Source organism: Eleutherodactylus coqui, chromosome 2, assembly GCF_035609145.1.
Source record: "Eleutherodactylus coqui strain aEleCoq1 chromosome 2, aEleCoq1.hap1, whole genome shotgun sequence".
In the NCBI taxonomy this organism is placed as follows: Eukaryota; Metazoa; Chordata; class Amphibia; order Anura; family Eleutherodactylidae; genus Eleutherodactylus; species Eleutherodactylus coqui.
The window spans coordinates 283,549,568-283,567,328 of NC_089838.1; the positions used below are offsets into that span (position 1 = coordinate 283,549,568).

The window sequence follows — 17,761 nt, forward strand, 5'->3', positions numbered from 1 at the left end:
ACACTTCTCTTTGGACATAGCTATTGTCTTTGTAAAGACTACCATTGGGCGAGATTTTTCAAGACCTATTTAGGAGGCAAATGTTATCCAGAAAAGAAGCCAGTCTGGAAATAAAACACGACATGCTTTTGGATGGAACCCACCCCACATGGGACTCGAACCCACAATCTTCGCCTTATCCAGAAAAGAAGCCTGTCTGGATCTAAAACTCAGTATACTGATGAAAGGTGGGCAACCACCCCAGATGGGACTCAAACCCACAATCCCTGGCTTAGGAGGCCAGTGCCTTATCCATTAGGCCACTGGGGCTACATGCACAAAAGAAGCGTGGCTTTCTTTTCGATTGTTTTAAAGAAATCAACTGCGATTAAGCATTGAACTATCAGCTTGTAATGCAGTAATAAAAGACAGATGACGGCAAGAAAGTAATGCTCCAGGTGAGGCTCGAACTCACAACCTCGGCATTGCTCAACAGTTACTGCTATATAAGTACCGCGCGCTGACCGATTGCGCCACTGGAGCTCTTGCAGCACCATTTATCCATGTCTTCTTTTGCCTGGAAAAAGTTGCTCAATTGAAAACCTAGTCCTATGTCAGTTTAAACCCCGTCCTTGAAAATGCAGTGGGCTACGCCATAAGTGAAGAGTAAAGCAAAGTGGTGTGTTTTTAATGGAAATGAGATGCTCTCCACCTTAACAATAGGTAATGTTGCTCAGGAACACTTCTCTTTGGACATAGCTATTGTCTTTGTAAAGACTACCATTGGGCGAGATTTTTCAAGACCTATTTAGGAGGCAAATGTTATCCAGAAAAGAAGCCAGTCTGGAAATAAAACACGACATGCTTTTGGATGGAAGGTGGGCACCCACCCCACATGGGACTCGAACCCACAATCTTCGCCTTATCCAGAAAAGAAGCCTGTCTGGATCTAAAACTCAGTATACTGATGAAAGGTGGGCACCCACCCCACATGGGACTCGAACCCACAATCTTCGCCTTATCCAGAAAAGAAGCCTGTCTGGATCTAAAACTCAGTATACTGATGAAAGGTGGGCAACCACCCCAGATGGGACTCGAACCTACAATCCCTGGCTTAGGAGGCCAGTGCCTTATCCATTAGGCCACTGGGGCTACATGCACAGAAGAAGCGTGGCTTTCTTTTCGATTGTTTTAAAGAAATCAACTGCGATTAAGCATTGAACTATCAGCTTGTAATGCAGTAATAAAAGACAGATGACGGCAAGAAAGTAATGCTCCAGGTGAGGCTTGAACTCACAACCTCGGCATTGCTCAACAGTTACTGCTATATAAGTACCGCGCGCTGACCGATCGCGCCACTGGAGCTCTTGCAGCACCATTTATCCATGTCTTCTTTTGCCTGGAAAAAGTTGCTCAATTGAAAACCTAGTCCTATGTCAGTTTAAACCCCGTCCTTGAAAATGCAGTGGGCTATGCCATAAGTGAAGAGTAAAGCAAAGTGGTGTGTTTTTAATGAAAATGAGATGCTCTCCACCTTAACAATAGGTAATGTTGCTCAGGAACACTTCTCTTTGGACATAGCTATTGTCTTTGTAAAGACTACCATTGGGCGAGATTTTTCAAGACCTCTTTAGGAGGCAAATGTTATCCAGAAAAGAAGCCAGTCTGGAAATAAAACACGACATGCTTTTGGATGGAAGGTGGGCACCCACCCCACATGGGACTCGAACCCACAATCTTCGCCTTATCCAGAAAAGAAGCCTGTCTGGATCTAAAACTCAGTATTCTGATGAAAGGTGGGCAACCACCCCAGATGGGACTTGAATCCCTGGCTTAGGAGGCCAGTGCCTTATCCATTAGGCCACTGGGGCTACATGCACAGAAGAAGCGTGGCTTTCTTTTCGATTGTTTTAAAGAAATCAACTGCGATTAAGCATTGAACTATCAGCTTGTAATGCAGTAATAAAAGACAGATGACGGCAAGAAAGTAATGCTCCAGGTGAGGCTCGAACTCACAACCTCGGCATTGCTCAACAGTTACTGCTATATAAGTACCGCGCGCTGACCGATTGCGCCACTGGAGCTCTTGCAGCACCATTTATCCATGTCTTCTTTTGCCTGGAAAAAGTTGCTCAATTGAAAACCTAGTCCTATGTCAGTTTAAACCCCGTCCTTGAAAATGCAGTGGGCTATGCCATAAGTGAAGAGTAAAGCAAAGTGGTGTGTTTTTAATGAAAATGAGATGCTCTCCACCTTAACAATAGGTAATGTTGCTCAGGAACACTTCTCTTTGGACATAGCTATTGTCTTTGTAAATACTACCATTGGGCGAGATTTTTCAAGACCTCTTTAGGAGGCAAATGTTATCCAGAAAAGAAGCCAGTCTGGAAATAAAACACGACATGCTTTTGGATGGAAGGTGGGCACCCACCCCACATGGGACTCGAACCCACAATCTTCGCCTTATCCAGAAAAGAAGCCTGTCTGGATCTAAAACTCAGTATTCTGATGAAAGGTGGGCAACCACCCCAGATGGGACTTGAATCCCTGGCTTAGGAGGCCAGTGCCTTATCCATTAGGCCACTGGGGCTACATGCACAGAAGAAGCGTGGCTTTCTTTTCGATTGTTTTAAAGAAATCAACTGCGATTAGGCATTGAACTATCAGCTTGTAATGCAGTAATAAAAGACAGATGACGGCAAGAAAGTAATGCTCCAGGTGAGGCTCGAACTCACAACCTCGGCATTGCTCAACAGTTACTGCTATATAAGTACCGCGCGCTGACCGATTGCACCACTGGAGCTCTTGCAGCACCATTTATCCATGTCTTCTTTTGCCTGGAAAAAGTTGCTCAATTGAAAAGCTAGTCCTATGTCAGTTTAAACCCCGTCCTTGAAAATGCAGTGGGCTATGCCATAAGTGAAGAGTAAAGCAAAGTGGTGTGTTTTTAATGAAAATGAGATGCTCTCCACCTTAACAATAGGTAATGTTGCTCAGGAACACTTCTCTTTGGACATAGCTATTGTCTTTGTAAAGACTACCATTGGGCGAGATTTTTCAAGACCTATTTAAGAGGCAAATGTTATCCAGAAAAGAAGCCAGTCTGGAAATAAAACACGACATGCTTTTGGATGAAAGGTGGGCACCCACCCCACATGGGACCCGAACCCACAATCTTCGCCTTATCCAGAAAAGAAGCCTGTCTGGATCTAAAACTCAGTATACTGATGAAAGGTGGGCAACCACCCCAGATGGGACTCGAATCCCTGGCTTAGGAGGCCAGTGCCTTATCCATTAGGCCACTGGGGCTACATGCACAGAAGAAGCGTGGCTTTCTTTTCGATTGTTTTAAAGAAATCAGCTGTGATTAAGCATTGAACTATCAGCTTGTAATGCAGTAATAAAAGACAGATGACGGCAAGAAAGTAATGCTCGAGGTGAGGCTCGAACTCACAACCTCGGCATTGCTCAACAGTTACTGCTATATAAGTACCGCGAGCTGACCGATTGTGCCACTGGAGCTCTTGCAGCACCATTTAACCATGTCTTCTTTTGCCTGGAAAAAGTTGCTCAATTGAAAACCTAGTCCTATGTCAGTTTAAACCCCGTCCTTGAAAATGCAGTGGGCTACGCCATAAGTGAAGAGTAAAGCAAAGTGGTGTGTTTTTAATGAAAATGAGATGCTCTCCACCTTAACAATAGGTAATGTTGCTCAGGAACACTTCTCTTTGGACATAGCTATTGTCTTTGTAAAGACTACCATTGGGCGAGATTTTTCAAGACCTATTTAGGAGGCAAATGTTATCCAGAAAAGAAGCCAGTCTGGAAATAAAACACGACATGCTTTTGGATGGAAGGTGGGCACCCACCCCACATGGGACTCGAACCCACAATCTTCGCCTTATCCAGAAAAGAAGCCTGTCTGGATCTAAAACTCAGTATACTGATGAAAGGTGGGCAACCACCCCAGATGGGACTCGAACCCACAATCCCTGGCTTAGGAGGCCAGTGCCTTATCCATTAGGCCACTGGGGCTACATGCACAGAAGAAGCGTGGCTTTCCTTTTCGATTGTTTTAAAGAAATCAACTGCGATTAAGCATTGAACTATCAGCTTGTAATGCAGTAATAAAGACAGATGACGGCAAGAAAGTAATGCTCCAGGTGAGGCTCGAACTCACAACCTCGGCATTGCTCAACAGTTACTGCTATATAAGTACCGCGCGCTGACCGATTGCGCCACTGGAGCTCTTGCAGCACCATTTATCCATGTCTTCTTTTGCCTGGAAAAAGTTGCTCAATTGAAAACCTAGTCCTATGTCAGTTTAAACCCCGTCCTTGAAAATGCAGTGGGCTATGCCATAAGTGAAGAGTAAAGCAAAGTGGTGTGTTTTTAATGAAAATGAGATGCTCTCCACCTTAACAATAGGTAATGTTGCTCATGAACACTTCTCTTTGGACATAGCTATTGTCTTTGTAAAGACTACCATTGGGCGAGATTTTTCAAGACCTATTTAGGAGGCAAATGTTATCCAGAAAAGAAGCCAGTCTGGAAATAAAACACGACATGCTTTTGGATGGAACCCACCCCACATGGGACTCGAACCCACAATCTTCGCCTTATCCAGAAAAGAAGCCTGTCTGGATCTAAAACTCAGTATACTGATGAAAGGTGGGCAACCACCCCAGATGGGACTCGAACCCACAATCCCTGGCTTAGGAGGCCAGTGCCTTATCCATTAGGCCACTGGGGCTACATGCACAGAAGAAGCGTGGCTTTCCTTTTCGATTGTTTTAAAGAAATCAACTGCGATTAAGCATTGAACTATCAGCTTGTAATGCAGTAATAAAAGACAGATGACGGCAAGAAAGTAATGCTCGAGGTGAGGCTCGAACTCACAACCTCGGCATTGCTCAACAGTTACTGCTATATAAGTACCGCGAGCTGACCGATTGCGCCACTGGAGCTCTTGCAGCACCATTTAACCATGTCTTCTTTTGCCTGGAAAAAGTTGCTCAATTGAAAACCTAGTCCTATGTCAGTTTAAACCCCGTCCTTGAAAATGCAGTGGGCTACGCCATAAGTGAAGAGTAAAGCAAAGTGGTGTGTTTTTAATGAAAATGAGATGCTCTCCACCTTAACAATAGGTAATGTTGCTCAGGAACACTTCTCTTTGGACATAGCTATTGTCTTTGTAAAGACTACCATTGGGCGAGATTTTTCAAGACCTATTTAGGAGGCAAATGTTATCCAGAAAAGAAGCCAGTCTGGAAATAAAACACGACATGCTTTTGGATGGAAGGTGGGCACCCACCCCACATGGGACTCGAACCCACAATCTTCGCCTTATCCAGAAAAGAAGCCTGTCTGGATCTAAAACTCAGTATACTGATGAAAGGTGGGCAACCACCCCAGATGGGACTCGAACCCACAATCCCTGGCTTAGGAGGCCAGTGCCTTATCCATTAGGCCACTGGGGCTACATGCACAGAAGAAGCGTGGCTTTCCTTTTCGATTGTTTTAAAGAAATCAACTGCGATTAAGCATTGAACTATCAGCTTGTAATGCAGTAATAAAAGACAGATGACGGCAAGAAAGTAATGCTCCAGGTGAGGCTCGAACTCACAACCTCGGCATTGCTCAACAGTTACTGCTATATAAGTACCGCGCGCTGACCGATTGCGCCACTGGAGCTCTTGCAGCACCATTTATCCATGTCTTCTTTTGCCTGGAAAAAGTTGCTCAATTGAAAACCTAGTCCTATGTCAGTTTAAACCCCGTCCTTGAAAATGCAGTGGGCTATGCCATAAGTGAAGAGTAAAGCAAAGTGGTGTGTTTTTAATGAAAATGAGATGCTCTCCACCTTAACAATAGGTAATGTTGCTCATGAACACTTCTCTTTGGACATAGCTATTGTCTTTGTAAAGACTACCATTGGGCGAGATTTTTCAAGACCTATTTAGGAGGCAAATGTTATCCAGAAAAGAAGCCAGTCTGGAAATAAAACACGACATGCTTTTGGATGGAACCCACCCCACATGGGACTCGAAGCCACAATCTTCGCCTTATCCAGAAAAGAAGCCTGTCTGGATCTAAAACTCAGTATACTGATGAAAGGTGGGCAACCACCCCAGATGGGACTCAAACCCACAATCCCTGGCTTAGGAGGCCAGTGCCTTATCCATTAGGCCACTGGGGCTACATGCACAAAAGAAGCGTGGCTTTCTTTTCGATTGTTTTAAAGAAATCAACTGCGATTAAGCATTGAACTATCAGCTTGTAATGCAGTAATAAAAGACAGATGACGGCAAGAAAGTAATGCTCCAGGTGAGGCTCGAACTCACAACCTCGGCATTGCTCAACAGTTACTGCTATATAAGTACCGCGCGCTGACCGATTGCGCCACTGGAGCTCTTGCAGCACCATTTATCCATGTCTTCTTTTGCCTGGAAAAAGTTGCTCAATTGAAAACCTAGTCCTATGTCAGTTTAAACCCCGTCCTTGAAAATGCAGTGGGCTACGCCATAAGTGAAGAGTAAAGCAAAGTGGTGTGTTTTTAATGGAAATGAGATGCTCTCCACCTTAACAATAGGTAATGTTGCTCAGGAACACTTCTCTTTGGACATAGCTATTGTCTTTGTAAAGACTACCATTGGGCGAGATTTTTCAAGACCTATTTAGGAAGCAAATGTTATCCAGAAAAGAAGCCAGTCTGGAAATAAAACACGACATGCTTTTGGATGGAAGGTGGGCACCCACCCCACATGGGACTCGAACCCACAATCTTCGCCTTATCCAGAAAAGAAGCCTGTCTGGATCTAAAACTCAGTATACTGATGAAAGGTGGGCAACCACCCCAGATGGGACTCGAACCCACAATCCCTGGCTTAGGAGGCCAGTGCCTTATCCATTAGGCCACTGGGGCTACATGCACAGAAGAAGCGTGGCTTTCCTTTTCGATTGTTTTAAAGAAATCAACTGCGATTAAGCATTGAACTATCAGCTTGTAATGCAGTAATAAAAGACAGATGACGGCAAGAAAGTAATGCTCCAGGTGAGGCTTGAACTCACAACCTCGGCATTGCTCAACAGTTACTGCTATATAAGTACCGCGCGCTGACCGATTGCGCCACTGGAGCTCTTGCAGCACCATTTATCCATGTCTTCTTTTGCCTGGAAAAAGTTGCTCAATTGAAAACCTAGTCCTATGTCAGTTTAAACCCCGTCCTTGAAAATGCAGTGGGCTATGCCATAAGTGAAGAGTAAAGCAAAGTGGTGTGTTTTTAATGAAAATGAGATGCTCTCCACCTTAACAATAGGTAATGTTGCTCATGAACACTTCTCTTTGGACATAGCTATTGTCTTTGTAAAGACTACCATTGGGCGAGATTTTTCAAGACCTATTTAGGAGGCAAATGTTATCCAGAAAAGAAGCCAGTCTGGAAATAAAACACGACATGCTTTTGGATGGAACCCACCCCACATGGGACTCGAACCCACAATCTTCGCCTTATCCAGAAAAGAAGCCTGTCTGGATCTAAAACTCAGTATACTGATGAAAGGTGGGCAACCACCCCAGATGGGACTCAAACCCACAATCCCTGGCTTAGGAGGCCAGTGCCTTATCCATTAGGCCACTGGGGCTACATGCACAAAAGAAGCGTGGCTTTCTTTTCGATTGTTTTAAAGAAATCAACTGCGATTAAGCATTGAACTATCAGCTTGTAATGCAGTAATAAAAGACAGATGACGGCAAGAAAGTAATGCTCCAGGTGAGGCTCGAACTCACAACCTCGGCATTGCTCAACAGTTACTGCTATATAAGTACCGCGCGCTGACCGATTGCGCCACTGGAGCTCTTGCAGCACCATTTATCCATGTCTTCTTTTGCCTGGAAAAAGTTGCTCAATTGAAAACCTAGTCCTATGTCAGTTTAAACCCCGTCCTTGAAAATGCAGTGGGCTACGCCATAAGTGAAGAGTAAAGCAAAGTGGTGTGTTTTTAATGGAAATGAGATGCTCTCCACCTTAACAATAGGTAATGTTGCTCAGGAACACTTCTCTTTGGACATAGCTATTGTCTTTGTAAAGACTACCATTGGGCGAGATTTTTCAAGACCTATTTAGGAAGCAAATGTTATCCAGAAAAGAAGCCAGTCTGGAAATAAAACACGACATGCTTTTGGATGGAAGGTGGGCACCCACCCCACATGGGACTCGAACCCACAATCTTCGCCTTATCCAGAAAAGAAGCCTGTCTGGATCTAAAACTCAGTATACTGATGAAAGGTGGGCAACCACCCCAGATGGGACTCGAACCCACAATCCCTGGCTTAGGAGGTCAGTGCCTTATCCATTAGGCCACTGGGGCTACATGCACAGAAGAAGCGTGGTTTTCCTTTTCGATTGTTTTAAAGAAATCAACTGCGATTAAGCATTGAACTATCAGCTTGTAATGCAGTAATAAAAGACAGATGACGGCAAGAAAGTAATGCTCCAGGTGAGGCTTGAACTCACAACCTCGGCATTGCTCAACAGTTACTGCTATATAAGTACCGCGCGCTGACCGATTGCGCCACTGGAGCTCTTGCAGCACCATTTATCCATGTCTTCTTTTGCCTGGAAAAAGTTGCTCAATTGAAAACCTAGTCCTATGTCAGTTTAAACCCCGTCCATGAAAATGCAGTGGGCTACGCCATAAGTGAAGAGTAAAGCAAAGTGGTGTGTTTTTAATGGAAATGAGATGCTCTCCACCTTAACAATAGGTAATGTTGCTCAGGAACACTTCTCTTTGGACATAGCTATTGTCTTTGTAAAGACTACCATTGGGCGAGATTTTTCAAGACCTCTTTAGGAGGCAAATGTTATCCAGAAAAGAAGCCAGTCTGGAAATAAAACACGACATGCTTTTGGATGGAAGGTGGTCACCCACCCCACATGAGACTCGTACCCACTATCTTCGCCTTATCCAGAAAAGAAGCCTGTCTGGATCTAAAACTCAGTATACTGATGAAAGGTGGGCAACCACCCCAGATGGGACTCAAACCCACAATCCCTGGCTTAGGAGGCCAGTGCCTTATCCATTAGGCCACTGGGGCTACATGCACAGAAGAAGCGTGGCTTTCTTTTCGATTGTTTTAAAGAAATCAACTGCGATTAAGCATTGAACTATCAGCTTGTAATGCAGTAATAAAAGACAGATGACGGCAAGAAAGTAATGCTCCAGGTGAGGCTTGAACTCACAACCTCGGCATTGCTCAACAGTTACTGCTATATAAGTACCGCGCGCTGACCGATTGCGCCACTGGAGCTCTTGCAGCACCATTTATCCATGTCTTCTTTTGCCTGGAAAAAGTTGCTCAATTGAAAACCTAGTCCTATGTCAGTTTAAACCCCGTCCTTGAAAATGCAGTGGGCTACGCCATAAGTGAAGAGTAAAGCAAAGTGGTGTGTTTTTAATGGAAATGAGATGCTCTCCACCTTAACAATAGGTAATGTTGCTCAGGAACACTTCTCTTTGGACATAGCTATTGTCTTTGTAAAGACTACCATTGGGCGAGATTTTTCAAGACCTCTTTAGGAGGCAAATGTTATCCAGAAAAGAAGCCAGTCTGGAAATAAAACACGACATGCTTTTGGATGGAAGGTGGTAATCCCACCCCACATGAGACTCGTACCCACTATCTTCGCCTTATCCAGAAAAGAAGCCTGTCTGGATCTAAAACTCAGTATACTGATGAAAGGTGGGCAACCACCCCAGATGGGACTCAAACCCACAATCCCTGGCTTAGGAGGCCAGTGCCTTATCCATTAGGCCACTGGGGCTACATGCACAGAAGAAGCGTGGCTTTCTTTTCGATTGTTTTAAAGAAATCAACTGCGATTAAGCATTGAACTATCAGCTTGTAATGCAGTAATAAAAGACAGATGACGGCAAGAAAGTAATGCTCCAGGTGAGGCTCGAACTCACAACCTCGGCATTGCTCAACAGTTACTGCTATATAAGTACCGCGCGCTGACCGATTGCGCCACTGGAGCTCTTGCAGCACCATTTATCCATGTCTTCTTTTGCCTGGAAAAAGTTGCTCAATTGAAAACCTAGTCCTATGTCAGTTTAAACCCCGTCCTTGAAAATGCAGTGGGCTATGCCATAAGTGAAGAGTAAAGCAAAGTGGTGTGTTTTTAATGAAAATGAGATGCTCTCCACCTTAACAATAGGTAATGTTGCTCAGGAACACTTCTCTTTGGACATAGCTATTGTCTTTGTAAAGACTACCATTGGGCGAGATTTTTCAAGACCTATTTAGGAGGCAAATGTTATCCAGAAAAGAAGCCAGTCTGGAAATAAAACACGACATGCTTTTGGATGGAACCCACACATGGGACTCGAACCCACAATTTTCGCCTTATCCAGAAAAGAAGCCTGTCTGGATCTAAAACTCAGTATACTGATGAAAGGTGGGCAACCACCCCAGATGGGACTCAAACCCACAATCCCTGGCTTAGGAGGCCAGTGCCTTATCCATTAGGCCACTGAGCTACATGCACAGAAGAAGCGTGGCTTTCTTTTCGATTGTTTTAAAGAAATCAACTGCGATTAGGCATTGAACTATCAGCTTGTAATGCAGTAATAAAAGACAGATGACGGCAAGAAAGTAATGCTCCAGGTGAGGCTCGAACTCACAACCTCGGCATTGCTCAACAGTTACTGCTATATAAGTACCGCACGCTGACCGATTGCGCCACTGGAGCTCTTGCAGCACTATTTATCCATGTCTTCTTTTGCCTGGAAAAAGTTGCTCAATTGAAAACCTAGTCCTATGTCAGTTTAAACCCCGTCCTTGAAAATGCAGTGGGCTATGCCATAAGTGAAGAGTAAAGCAAAGTGGTGTGTTTTTAATGAAAATGAGATGCTCTCCACCTTAACAATAGGTAATGTTGCTCAGGAACACTTCTCTTTGGACATAGCTATTGTCTTTGTAAAGACTACCATTGGGCGAGATTTTTCAAGACCTATTTAAGAGGCAAATGTTATCCAGAAAAGAAGCCAGTCTGGAAATAAAACACGACATGCTTTTGGATGAAAGGTGGGCACCCACCCCACATGGGACCCGAACCCACAATCTTCGCCTTATCCAGAAAAGAAGCCTGTCTGGATCTAAAACTCAGTATACTGATGAAAGGTAGGCAACCACCCCAGATGGGACTCGAATCCCTGGCTTAGGAGACCAGTGCCTTATCCATTAGGCCATTGGGGCTACATGCACAGAAGAAACGTGGCTTTCTTTTCGATTGTTTTAAAGAAATCAACTGCGATTAGGCATTGAACTATCAGCTTGTAATGCAGTAATAAAAGACAGATGACGGCAAGAAAGTAATGCTCCAGGTGAGGCTCGAACTCACAACCTCGGCATTGCTCAACAGTTACTGCTATATAAGTACCGCGCGCTGACCGATTGCGCCACTGGAGCTCTTGCAGCACCATTTATCCATGTCTTCTTTTGCCTGGAAAAAGTTGCTCAATTGAAAACCTAGTCCTATGTCAGTTTAAACCCCGTCCTTGAAAATGCAGTGGGCTATGCCATAAGTGAAGAGTAAAGCAAAGTGGTGTGTTTTTAATGAAAATTAGATGCTCTCCACCTTAACAATAGGTAATGTTGCTCAGGAACACTTCTCTTTGGACATAGCTATTGTCTTTGTAAAGACTACCATTGGGCGAGATTTTTCAAGACCTCTTTAGGAGGCAAATGTTATCCAGAAAAGAAGCCAGTCTGGAAATAAAACACGACATGCTTTTGGATGGAAGGTGGGCACCCACCCCACATGGGACTCGAACCCACAATCTTCGCCTTATCCAGAAAAGAAGCCTGTCGTGATCTAAAACTCAGTATACTGATGAAAGGTGGGCAACCACCCCAGAGGGGACTCGAATCCCTGGCTTAGGAGGCCAGTGCCTTATCCATTAGGCCACTGGGGCTACATGCACAGAAGAAGCGTGGCTTTCTTTTCGATTGTTTTAAAGAAATCAACTGCGATTAGGCATTGAACTATCAGCTTGTAATGCAGTAATAAAAGACAGATGACGGCAAGAAAGTAATGCTCCAGGTGAGGCTCGAACTCACAACCTCGGCATTGCTCAACAGTTACTGCTATATAAGTACCGCGCGCTGACCGATTGCGCCACTGGAGCTCTTGCAGCACCATTTATCCATGTCTTCTTTTGCCTGGAAAAAGTTGCTCAATTGAAAACCTAGTCCTATGTCAGTTTAAACCCCGTCCTTGAAAATGCAGTGGGCTATGCCATAAGTGAAGAGTAAAGCAAAGTGGTGTGTTTTTAATGAAAATGAGATGCTCTCCACCTTAACAATAGGTAATGTTGCTCATGAACACTTCTCTTTGGACATAGCTATTGTCTTTGTAAAGACTACCATTGGGCGAGATTTTTCAAGACCTATTTAGGAGGCAAATGTTATCCAGAAAAGAAGCCAGTCTGGAAATAAAACACGACATGCTTTTGGATGGAACCCACCCCACATGGGACTCGAACCCACAATCTTCGCCTTATCCAGAAAAGAAGCCTGTCTGGATCTAAAACTCAGTATACTGATGAAAGGTGGGCAACCACCCCAGATGGTACTCGAACCCACAATCCCTGGCTTAGGAGGCCAGTGCCTTATCCATTAGGCCACTGGGGCTACATGCACAGAAGAAGCGTGGCTTTCCTTTTCGATTGTTTTAAAGAAATCAACTGCGATTAAGCATTGAACTATCAGCTTGTAATGCAGTAATAAAAGACAGATGACGGCAAGAAAGTAATGCTCCAGGTGAGGCTTGAACTCACAACCTCGGCATTGCTCAACAGTTACTGCTATATAAGTACCGCGCGCTGACCGATTGCGCCACTGGAGCTCTTGCAGCACCATTTATCCATGTCTTCTTTTGCCTGGAAAAAGTTGCTCAATTGAAAACCTAGTCCTATGTCAGTTTAAACCCCGTCCTTGAAAATGCAGTGGGCTATGCCATAAGTGAAGAGTAAAGCAAAGTGGTGTGTTTTTAATGAAAATGAGATGCTCTCCACCTTAACAATAGGTAATGTTGCTCATGAACACTTCTCTTTGGACATAGCTATTGTCTTTGTAAAGACTACCATTGGGCGAGATTTTTCAAGACCTATTTAGGAGGCAAATGTTATCCAGAAAAGAAGCCAGTCTGGAAATAAAACACGACATGCTTTTGGATGGAACCCACCCCACATGGGACTCGAACCCACAATCTTCGCCTTATCCAGAAAAGAAGCCTGTCTGGATCTAAAACTCAGTATACTGATGAAAGGTGGGCAACCACCCCAGATGGGACTCGAACCCACAATCCCTGGCTTAGGAGGTCAGTGCCTTATCCATTAGGCCACTGGGGCTACATGCACAGAAGAAGCGTGGTTTTCCTTTTCGATTGTTTTAATGAAATCAACTGCGATTAAGCATTGAACTATCAGCTTGTAATGCAGTAATAAAAGACAGATGACGGCAAGAAAGTAATGCTCCAGGTGAGGCTCGAACTCACAACCTCGGCATTGCTCAACAGTTACTGCTATATAAGTACCGCGCGCTGACCGATTGCGCCACTGGAGCTCTTGCAGCACCATTTATCCATGTCTTCTTTTGCCTGGAAAAAGTTGCTCAATTGAAAACCTAGTCCTATGTCAGTTTAAACCCCGTCCTTGAAAATGCAGTGGGCTACGCCATAAGTGAAGAGTAAAGCAAAGTGGTGTGTTTTTAATGGAAATGAGATGCTCTCCACCTTAACAATAGGTAATGTTGCTCAGGAACACTTCTCTTTGGACATAGCTATTGTCTTTGTAAAGACTACCATTGGGCGAGATTTTTCAAGACCTCTTTAGGAGGCAAATGTTATCCAGAAAAGAAGCCAGTCTGGAAATAAAACACGACATGCTTTTGGATGGAAGGTGGGCACCCACCCCACATGAGACTCGTACCCACAATCTTCGCCTTATCCAGAAAAGAAGCCTGTCTGGATCTAAAACTCAGTATACTGATGAAAGGTGGGCAACCACCCCAGATGGGACTCAAACCCACAATCCCTGGCTTAGGAGGCCAGTGCCTTATCCATTAGGCCACTGGGGCTACATGCACAGAAGAAGCGTGGCTTTCTTTTCGATTGTTTTAAAGAAATCAACTGCGATTAAGCATTGAACTATCAGCTTGTAATGCAGTAATAAAAGACAGATGACGGCAAGAAAGTAATGCTCCAGGTGAGGCTCGAACTCACAACCTCGGCATTGCTCAACAGTTACTGCTATATAAGTACTGCGCGCTGACCGATTGCGCCACTGGAGCTCTTGCAGCACCATTTATCCATGTCTTCTTTTGCCTGGAAAAAGTTGCTCAATTGAAAACCTAGTCCTATGTCAGTTTAAACCCCGTCCTTGAAAATGCAGTGGGCTATGCCATAAGTGAAGAGTAAAGCAAAGTGGTGTGTTTTTAATGAAAATGAGATGCTCTCCACCTTAACAATAGGTAATGTTGCTCAGGAACACTTCTCTTTGGACATAGCTATTGTCTTTGTAAAGACTACCATTGGGCGAGATTTTTCAAGACCTATTTAGGAGGCAAATGTTATCCAGAAAAGAAGCCAGTCTGGAAATAAAACACGACATGCTTTTGGATGGAACCCACACATGGGACTCGAACCCACAATCTTCGCCTTATCCAGAAAAGAAGCCTGTCTGGATCTAAAACTCAGTATACTGATGAAAGGTGGGCAACCACCCCAGATGGGACTCGAACCCACAATCCCTGGCTTAGGAGGCCAGTGCCTTATCCATTAGGCCACTGGGGCTACATGCACAGAAGAAGCGTGGCTTTCCTTTTCGATTGTTTTAAAGAAATCAACTGCGATTAAGCATTGAACTATCAGCTTGTAATGCAGTAATAAAAGACAGATGACGGCAAGAAAGTAATGCTCCAGGTGAGGCTTGAACTCACAACCTCGGCATTGCTCAACAGTTACTGCTATATAAGTACCGCGCGCTGACCGATTGCGCCACTGGAGCTCTTGCAGCACCATTTATCCATGTCTTCTTTTGCCTGGAAAAAGTTGCTCAATTGAAAACCTAGTCCTATGTCAGTTTAAACCCCGTCCTTGAAAATGCAGTGGGCTATGCCATAAGTGAAGAGTAAAGCAAAGTGGTGTGTTTTTAATGAAAATGAGATGCTCTCCACCTTAACAATAGGTAATGTTGCTCATGAACACTTCTCTTTGGACATAGCTATTGTCTTTGTAAAGACTACCATTGGGCGAGATTTTTCAAGACCTATTTAGGAGGCAAATGTTATCCAGAAAAGAAGCCAGTCTGGAAATAAAACACGACATGCTTTTGGATGGAACCCACCCCACATGGGACTCGAACCCACAATCTTCGCCTTATCCAGAAAAGAAGCCTGTCTGGATCTAAAACTCAGTATACTGATGAAAGGTGGGCAACCACCCCAGATGGGACTCGAACCCACAATCCCTGGCTTAGGAGGTCAGTGCCTTATCCATTAGGCCACTGGGGCTACATGCACAGAAGAAGCGTGGTTTTCCTTTTCGATTGTTTTAATGAAATCAACTGCGATTAAGCATTGAACTATCAGCTTGTAATGCAGTAATAAAAGACAGATGACGGCAAGAAAGTAATGCTCCAGGTGAGGCTCGAACTCACAACCTCGGCATTGCTCAACAGTTACTGCTATATAAGTACCGCGCGCTGACCGATTGCGCCACTGGAGCTCTTGCAGCACCATTTATCCATGTCTTCTTTTGCCTGGAAAAAGTTGCTCAATTGAAAACCTAGTCCTATGTCAGTTTAAACCCCGTCCTTGAAAATGCAGTGGGCTACGCCATAAGTGAAGAGTAAAGCAAAGTGGTGTGTTTTTAATGGAAATGAGATGCTCTCCACCTTAACAATAGGTAATGTTGCTCAGGAACACTTCTCTTTGGACATAGCTATTGTCTTTGTAAAGACTACCATTGGGCGAGATTTTTCAAGACCTCTTTAGGAGGCAAATGTTATCCAGAAAAGAAGCCAGTCTGGAAATAAAACACGACATGCTTTTGGATGGAAGGTGGGCACCCACCCCACATGAGACTCGTACCCACAATCTTCGCCTTATCCAGAAAAGAAGCCTGTCTGGATCTAAAACTCAGTATACTGATGAAAGGTGGGCAACCACCCCAGATGGGACTCGAATCCCTGGCTTAGGAGGCCAGTGCCTTATCCATTAGGCCACTGGGGCTACATGCACAGAAGAAGCGTGGCTTTCCTTTTCGATTGTTTTAAAGAAATCAACTGCGATTAAGCATTGAACTATCAGCTTGTAATGCAGTAATAAAAGACAGATGACGGCAAGAAAGTAATGCTCCAGGTGAGGCTTGAACTCACAACCTCGGCATTGCTCAACAGTTACTGCTATATAAGTACCGCGCGCTGACCGATTGCGCCACTGGAGCTCTTGCAGCACCATTTATCCATGTCTTCTTTTGCCTGGAAAAAGTTGCTCAATTGAAAACCTAGTCCTATGTCAGTTTAAACCCCGTCCTTGAAAATGCAGTGGGCTATGCCATAAGTGAAGAGTAAAGCAAAGTGGTGTGTTTTTAATGAAAATGAGATGCTCTCCACCTTAACAATAGGTAATGTTGCTCATGAACACTTCTCTTTGGACATAGCTATTGTCTTTGTAAAGACTACCATTGGGCGAGATTTTTCAAGACCTATTTAGGAGGCAAATGTTATCCAGAAAAGAAGCCAGTCTGGAAATAAAACACGACATGCTTTTGGATGGAACCCACCCCACATGGGACTCGAACCCACAATCTTCGCCTTATCCAGAAAAGAAGCCTGTCTGGATCTAAAACTCAGTATACTGATGAAAGGTGGGCAACCACCCCAGATGGGACTCGAACCCACAATCCCTGGCTTAGGAGGTCAGTGCCTTATCCATTAGGCCACTGGGGCTACATGCACAGAAGAAGCGTGGTTTTCCTTTTCGATTGTTTTAATGAAATCAACTGCGATTAAGCATTGAACTATCAGCTTGTAATGCAGTAATAAAAGACAGATGACGGCAAGAAAGTAATGCTCCAGGTGAGGCTCGAACTCACAACCTCGGCATTGCTCAACAGTTACTGCTATATAAGTACCGCGCGCTGACCGATTGCGCCACTGGAGCTCTTGCAGCACCATTTATCCATGTCTTCTTTTGCCTGGAAAAAGTTGCTCAATTGAAAACCTAGTCCTATGTCAGTTTAAACCCCGTCCTTGAAAATGCAGTGGGCTACGCCATAAGTGAAGAGTAAAGCAAAGTGGTGTGTTTTTAATGGAAATGAGATGCTCTCCACCTTAACAATAGGTAATGTTGCTCAGGAACACTTCTCTTTGGACATAGCTATTGTCTTTGTAAAGACTACCATTGGGCGAGATTTTTCAAGACCTCTTTAGGAGGCAAATGTTATCCAGAAAAGAAGCCAGTCTGGAAATAAAACACGACATGCTTTTGGATGGAAGGTGGGCACCCACCCCACATGAGACTCGTACCCACAATCTTCGCCTTATCCAGAAAAGAAGCCTGTCTGGATCTAAAACTCAGTATACTGATGAAAGGTGGGCAACCACCCCAGATGGGACTCGAATCCCTGGCTTAGGAGGCCAGTGCCTTATCCATTAGGCCACTGGGGCTACATGCACAGAAGAAGCGTGGCTTTCTTTTCGATTGTTTTAAAGAAAT

At 44.3% G+C, this 17,761-nt stretch overlaps 38 non-coding genes across 38 annotated transcripts; all 38 read right to left on the minus strand.

Moving 5' to 3' along the window:
- Positions 1–236: 236 nt before the first annotated feature.
- On the minus strand, positions 237–309 carry TRNAR-CCU (transfer RNA arginine (anticodon CCU)). Its single transcript has one exon. It is a non-coding gene; the product is annotated as a tRNA-Arg (tRNA).
- A 120-nt stretch (positions 310–429) lies between these two features.
- Positions 430–522, minus strand: TRNAI-UAU (transfer RNA isoleucine (anticodon UAU)). The gene is given in 2 exon segments: positions 430–465; positions 485–522. It is a non-coding gene; the product is annotated as a tRNA-Ile (tRNA).
- Positions 523–1,058: 536 nt separating this feature from the next.
- Positions 1,059–1,131, minus strand: TRNAR-CCU (transfer RNA arginine (anticodon CCU)). Its single transcript has one exon. It is a non-coding gene; the product is annotated as a tRNA-Arg (tRNA).
- Positions 1,132–1,970: 839 nt separating this feature from the next.
- TRNAI-UAU (transfer RNA isoleucine (anticodon UAU)) lies at positions 1,971–2,063 on the minus strand. Its single transcript is given in 2 exon segments — positions 1,971–2,006; positions 2,026–2,063. It is a non-coding gene; the product is annotated as a tRNA-Ile (tRNA).
- A 626-nt stretch (positions 2,064–2,689) lies between these two features.
- On the minus strand, positions 2,690–2,782 carry TRNAI-UAU (transfer RNA isoleucine (anticodon UAU)). The gene is given in 2 exon segments: positions 2,690–2,725; positions 2,745–2,782. It is a non-coding gene; the product is annotated as a tRNA-Ile (tRNA).
- Positions 2,783–3,941: 1,159 nt separating this feature from the next.
- On the minus strand, positions 3,942–4,014 carry TRNAR-CCU (transfer RNA arginine (anticodon CCU)). The gene has a single exon. It is a non-coding gene; the product is annotated as a tRNA-Arg (tRNA).
- Positions 4,015–4,134: 120 nt separating this feature from the next.
- Positions 4,135–4,227, minus strand: TRNAI-UAU (transfer RNA isoleucine (anticodon UAU)). Its single transcript is given in 2 exon segments — positions 4,135–4,170; positions 4,190–4,227. It is a non-coding gene; the product is annotated as a tRNA-Ile (tRNA).
- A 432-nt stretch (positions 4,228–4,659) lies between these two features.
- Positions 4,660–4,732, minus strand: TRNAR-CCU (transfer RNA arginine (anticodon CCU)). The gene has a single exon. It is a non-coding gene; the product is annotated as a tRNA-Arg (tRNA).
- Positions 4,733–5,386: 654 nt separating this feature from the next.
- On the minus strand, positions 5,387–5,459 carry TRNAR-CCU (transfer RNA arginine (anticodon CCU)). The gene has a single exon. It is a non-coding gene; the product is annotated as a tRNA-Arg (tRNA).
- Positions 5,460–5,580: 121 nt separating this feature from the next.
- Positions 5,581–5,673, minus strand: TRNAI-UAU (transfer RNA isoleucine (anticodon UAU)). Its single transcript is given in 2 exon segments — positions 5,581–5,616; positions 5,636–5,673. It is a non-coding gene; the product is annotated as a tRNA-Ile (tRNA).
- A 432-nt stretch (positions 5,674–6,105) lies between these two features.
- TRNAR-CCU (transfer RNA arginine (anticodon CCU)) lies at positions 6,106–6,178 on the minus strand. Its single transcript has one exon. It is a non-coding gene; the product is annotated as a tRNA-Arg (tRNA).
- A 120-nt stretch (positions 6,179–6,298) lies between these two features.
- Positions 6,299–6,391, minus strand: TRNAI-UAU (transfer RNA isoleucine (anticodon UAU)). Its single transcript is given in 2 exon segments — positions 6,299–6,334; positions 6,354–6,391. It is a non-coding gene; the product is annotated as a tRNA-Ile (tRNA).
- A 440-nt stretch (positions 6,392–6,831) lies between these two features.
- On the minus strand, positions 6,832–6,904 carry TRNAR-CCU (transfer RNA arginine (anticodon CCU)). The gene has a single exon. It is a non-coding gene; the product is annotated as a tRNA-Arg (tRNA).
- A 121-nt stretch (positions 6,905–7,025) lies between these two features.
- Positions 7,026–7,118, minus strand: TRNAI-UAU (transfer RNA isoleucine (anticodon UAU)). Its single transcript is given in 2 exon segments — positions 7,026–7,061; positions 7,081–7,118. It is a non-coding gene; the product is annotated as a tRNA-Ile (tRNA).
- A 432-nt stretch (positions 7,119–7,550) lies between these two features.
- Positions 7,551–7,623, minus strand: TRNAR-CCU (transfer RNA arginine (anticodon CCU)). Its single transcript has one exon. It is a non-coding gene; the product is annotated as a tRNA-Arg (tRNA).
- A 120-nt stretch (positions 7,624–7,743) lies between these two features.
- TRNAI-UAU (transfer RNA isoleucine (anticodon UAU)) lies at positions 7,744–7,836 on the minus strand. The gene is given in 2 exon segments: positions 7,744–7,779; positions 7,799–7,836. It is a non-coding gene; the product is annotated as a tRNA-Ile (tRNA).
- Positions 7,837–8,276: 440 nt separating this feature from the next.
- On the minus strand, positions 8,277–8,349 carry TRNAR-CCU (transfer RNA arginine (anticodon CCU)). The gene has a single exon. It is a non-coding gene; the product is annotated as a tRNA-Arg (tRNA).
- Positions 8,350–8,470: 121 nt separating this feature from the next.
- TRNAI-UAU (transfer RNA isoleucine (anticodon UAU)) lies at positions 8,471–8,563 on the minus strand. The gene is given in 2 exon segments: positions 8,471–8,506; positions 8,526–8,563. It is a non-coding gene; the product is annotated as a tRNA-Ile (tRNA).
- Positions 8,564–9,003: 440 nt separating this feature from the next.
- On the minus strand, positions 9,004–9,076 carry TRNAR-CCU (transfer RNA arginine (anticodon CCU)). Its single transcript has one exon. It is a non-coding gene; the product is annotated as a tRNA-Arg (tRNA).
- A 120-nt stretch (positions 9,077–9,196) lies between these two features.
- TRNAI-UAU (transfer RNA isoleucine (anticodon UAU)) lies at positions 9,197–9,289 on the minus strand. The gene is given in 2 exon segments: positions 9,197–9,232; positions 9,252–9,289. It is a non-coding gene; the product is annotated as a tRNA-Ile (tRNA).
- Positions 9,290–9,730: 441 nt separating this feature from the next.
- Positions 9,731–9,803, minus strand: TRNAR-CCU (transfer RNA arginine (anticodon CCU)). Its single transcript has one exon. It is a non-coding gene; the product is annotated as a tRNA-Arg (tRNA).
- A 120-nt stretch (positions 9,804–9,923) lies between these two features.
- Positions 9,924–10,016, minus strand: TRNAI-UAU (transfer RNA isoleucine (anticodon UAU)). The gene is given in 2 exon segments: positions 9,924–9,959; positions 9,979–10,016. It is a non-coding gene; the product is annotated as a tRNA-Ile (tRNA).
- A 621-nt stretch (positions 10,017–10,637) lies between these two features.
- On the minus strand, positions 10,638–10,730 carry TRNAI-UAU (transfer RNA isoleucine (anticodon UAU)). Its single transcript is given in 2 exon segments — positions 10,638–10,673; positions 10,693–10,730. It is a non-coding gene; the product is annotated as a tRNA-Ile (tRNA).
- A 626-nt stretch (positions 10,731–11,356) lies between these two features.
- On the minus strand, positions 11,357–11,449 carry TRNAI-UAU (transfer RNA isoleucine (anticodon UAU)). The gene is given in 2 exon segments: positions 11,357–11,392; positions 11,412–11,449. It is a non-coding gene; the product is annotated as a tRNA-Ile (tRNA).
- Positions 11,450–12,075: 626 nt separating this feature from the next.
- TRNAI-UAU (transfer RNA isoleucine (anticodon UAU)) lies at positions 12,076–12,168 on the minus strand. Its single transcript is given in 2 exon segments — positions 12,076–12,111; positions 12,131–12,168. It is a non-coding gene; the product is annotated as a tRNA-Ile (tRNA).
- Positions 12,169–12,600: 432 nt separating this feature from the next.
- On the minus strand, positions 12,601–12,673 carry TRNAR-CCU (transfer RNA arginine (anticodon CCU)). Its single transcript has one exon. It is a non-coding gene; the product is annotated as a tRNA-Arg (tRNA).
- Positions 12,674–12,794: 121 nt separating this feature from the next.
- On the minus strand, positions 12,795–12,887 carry TRNAI-UAU (transfer RNA isoleucine (anticodon UAU)). The gene is given in 2 exon segments: positions 12,795–12,830; positions 12,850–12,887. It is a non-coding gene; the product is annotated as a tRNA-Ile (tRNA).
- A 432-nt stretch (positions 12,888–13,319) lies between these two features.
- TRNAR-CCU (transfer RNA arginine (anticodon CCU)) lies at positions 13,320–13,392 on the minus strand. Its single transcript has one exon. It is a non-coding gene; the product is annotated as a tRNA-Arg (tRNA).
- Positions 13,393–13,513: 121 nt separating this feature from the next.
- Positions 13,514–13,606, minus strand: TRNAI-UAU (transfer RNA isoleucine (anticodon UAU)). Its single transcript is given in 2 exon segments — positions 13,514–13,549; positions 13,569–13,606. It is a non-coding gene; the product is annotated as a tRNA-Ile (tRNA).
- A 440-nt stretch (positions 13,607–14,046) lies between these two features.
- Positions 14,047–14,119, minus strand: TRNAR-CCU (transfer RNA arginine (anticodon CCU)). The gene has a single exon. It is a non-coding gene; the product is annotated as a tRNA-Arg (tRNA).
- A 120-nt stretch (positions 14,120–14,239) lies between these two features.
- TRNAI-UAU (transfer RNA isoleucine (anticodon UAU)) lies at positions 14,240–14,332 on the minus strand. Its single transcript is given in 2 exon segments — positions 14,240–14,275; positions 14,295–14,332. It is a non-coding gene; the product is annotated as a tRNA-Ile (tRNA).
- A 429-nt stretch (positions 14,333–14,761) lies between these two features.
- On the minus strand, positions 14,762–14,834 carry TRNAR-CCU (transfer RNA arginine (anticodon CCU)). The gene has a single exon. It is a non-coding gene; the product is annotated as a tRNA-Arg (tRNA).
- A 121-nt stretch (positions 14,835–14,955) lies between these two features.
- TRNAI-UAU (transfer RNA isoleucine (anticodon UAU)) lies at positions 14,956–15,048 on the minus strand. The gene is given in 2 exon segments: positions 14,956–14,991; positions 15,011–15,048. It is a non-coding gene; the product is annotated as a tRNA-Ile (tRNA).
- Positions 15,049–15,480: 432 nt separating this feature from the next.
- On the minus strand, positions 15,481–15,553 carry TRNAR-CCU (transfer RNA arginine (anticodon CCU)). The gene has a single exon. It is a non-coding gene; the product is annotated as a tRNA-Arg (tRNA).
- Positions 15,554–15,674: 121 nt separating this feature from the next.
- TRNAI-UAU (transfer RNA isoleucine (anticodon UAU)) lies at positions 15,675–15,767 on the minus strand. The gene is given in 2 exon segments: positions 15,675–15,710; positions 15,730–15,767. It is a non-coding gene; the product is annotated as a tRNA-Ile (tRNA).
- Positions 15,768–16,394: 627 nt separating this feature from the next.
- On the minus strand, positions 16,395–16,487 carry TRNAI-UAU (transfer RNA isoleucine (anticodon UAU)). Its single transcript is given in 2 exon segments — positions 16,395–16,430; positions 16,450–16,487. It is a non-coding gene; the product is annotated as a tRNA-Ile (tRNA).
- A 432-nt stretch (positions 16,488–16,919) lies between these two features.
- On the minus strand, positions 16,920–16,992 carry TRNAR-CCU (transfer RNA arginine (anticodon CCU)). The gene has a single exon. It is a non-coding gene; the product is annotated as a tRNA-Arg (tRNA).
- A 121-nt stretch (positions 16,993–17,113) lies between these two features.
- TRNAI-UAU (transfer RNA isoleucine (anticodon UAU)) lies at positions 17,114–17,206 on the minus strand. Its single transcript is given in 2 exon segments — positions 17,114–17,149; positions 17,169–17,206. It is a non-coding gene; the product is annotated as a tRNA-Ile (tRNA).
- Between the last annotated feature and the right edge of the window lie 555 nt (positions 17,207–17,761).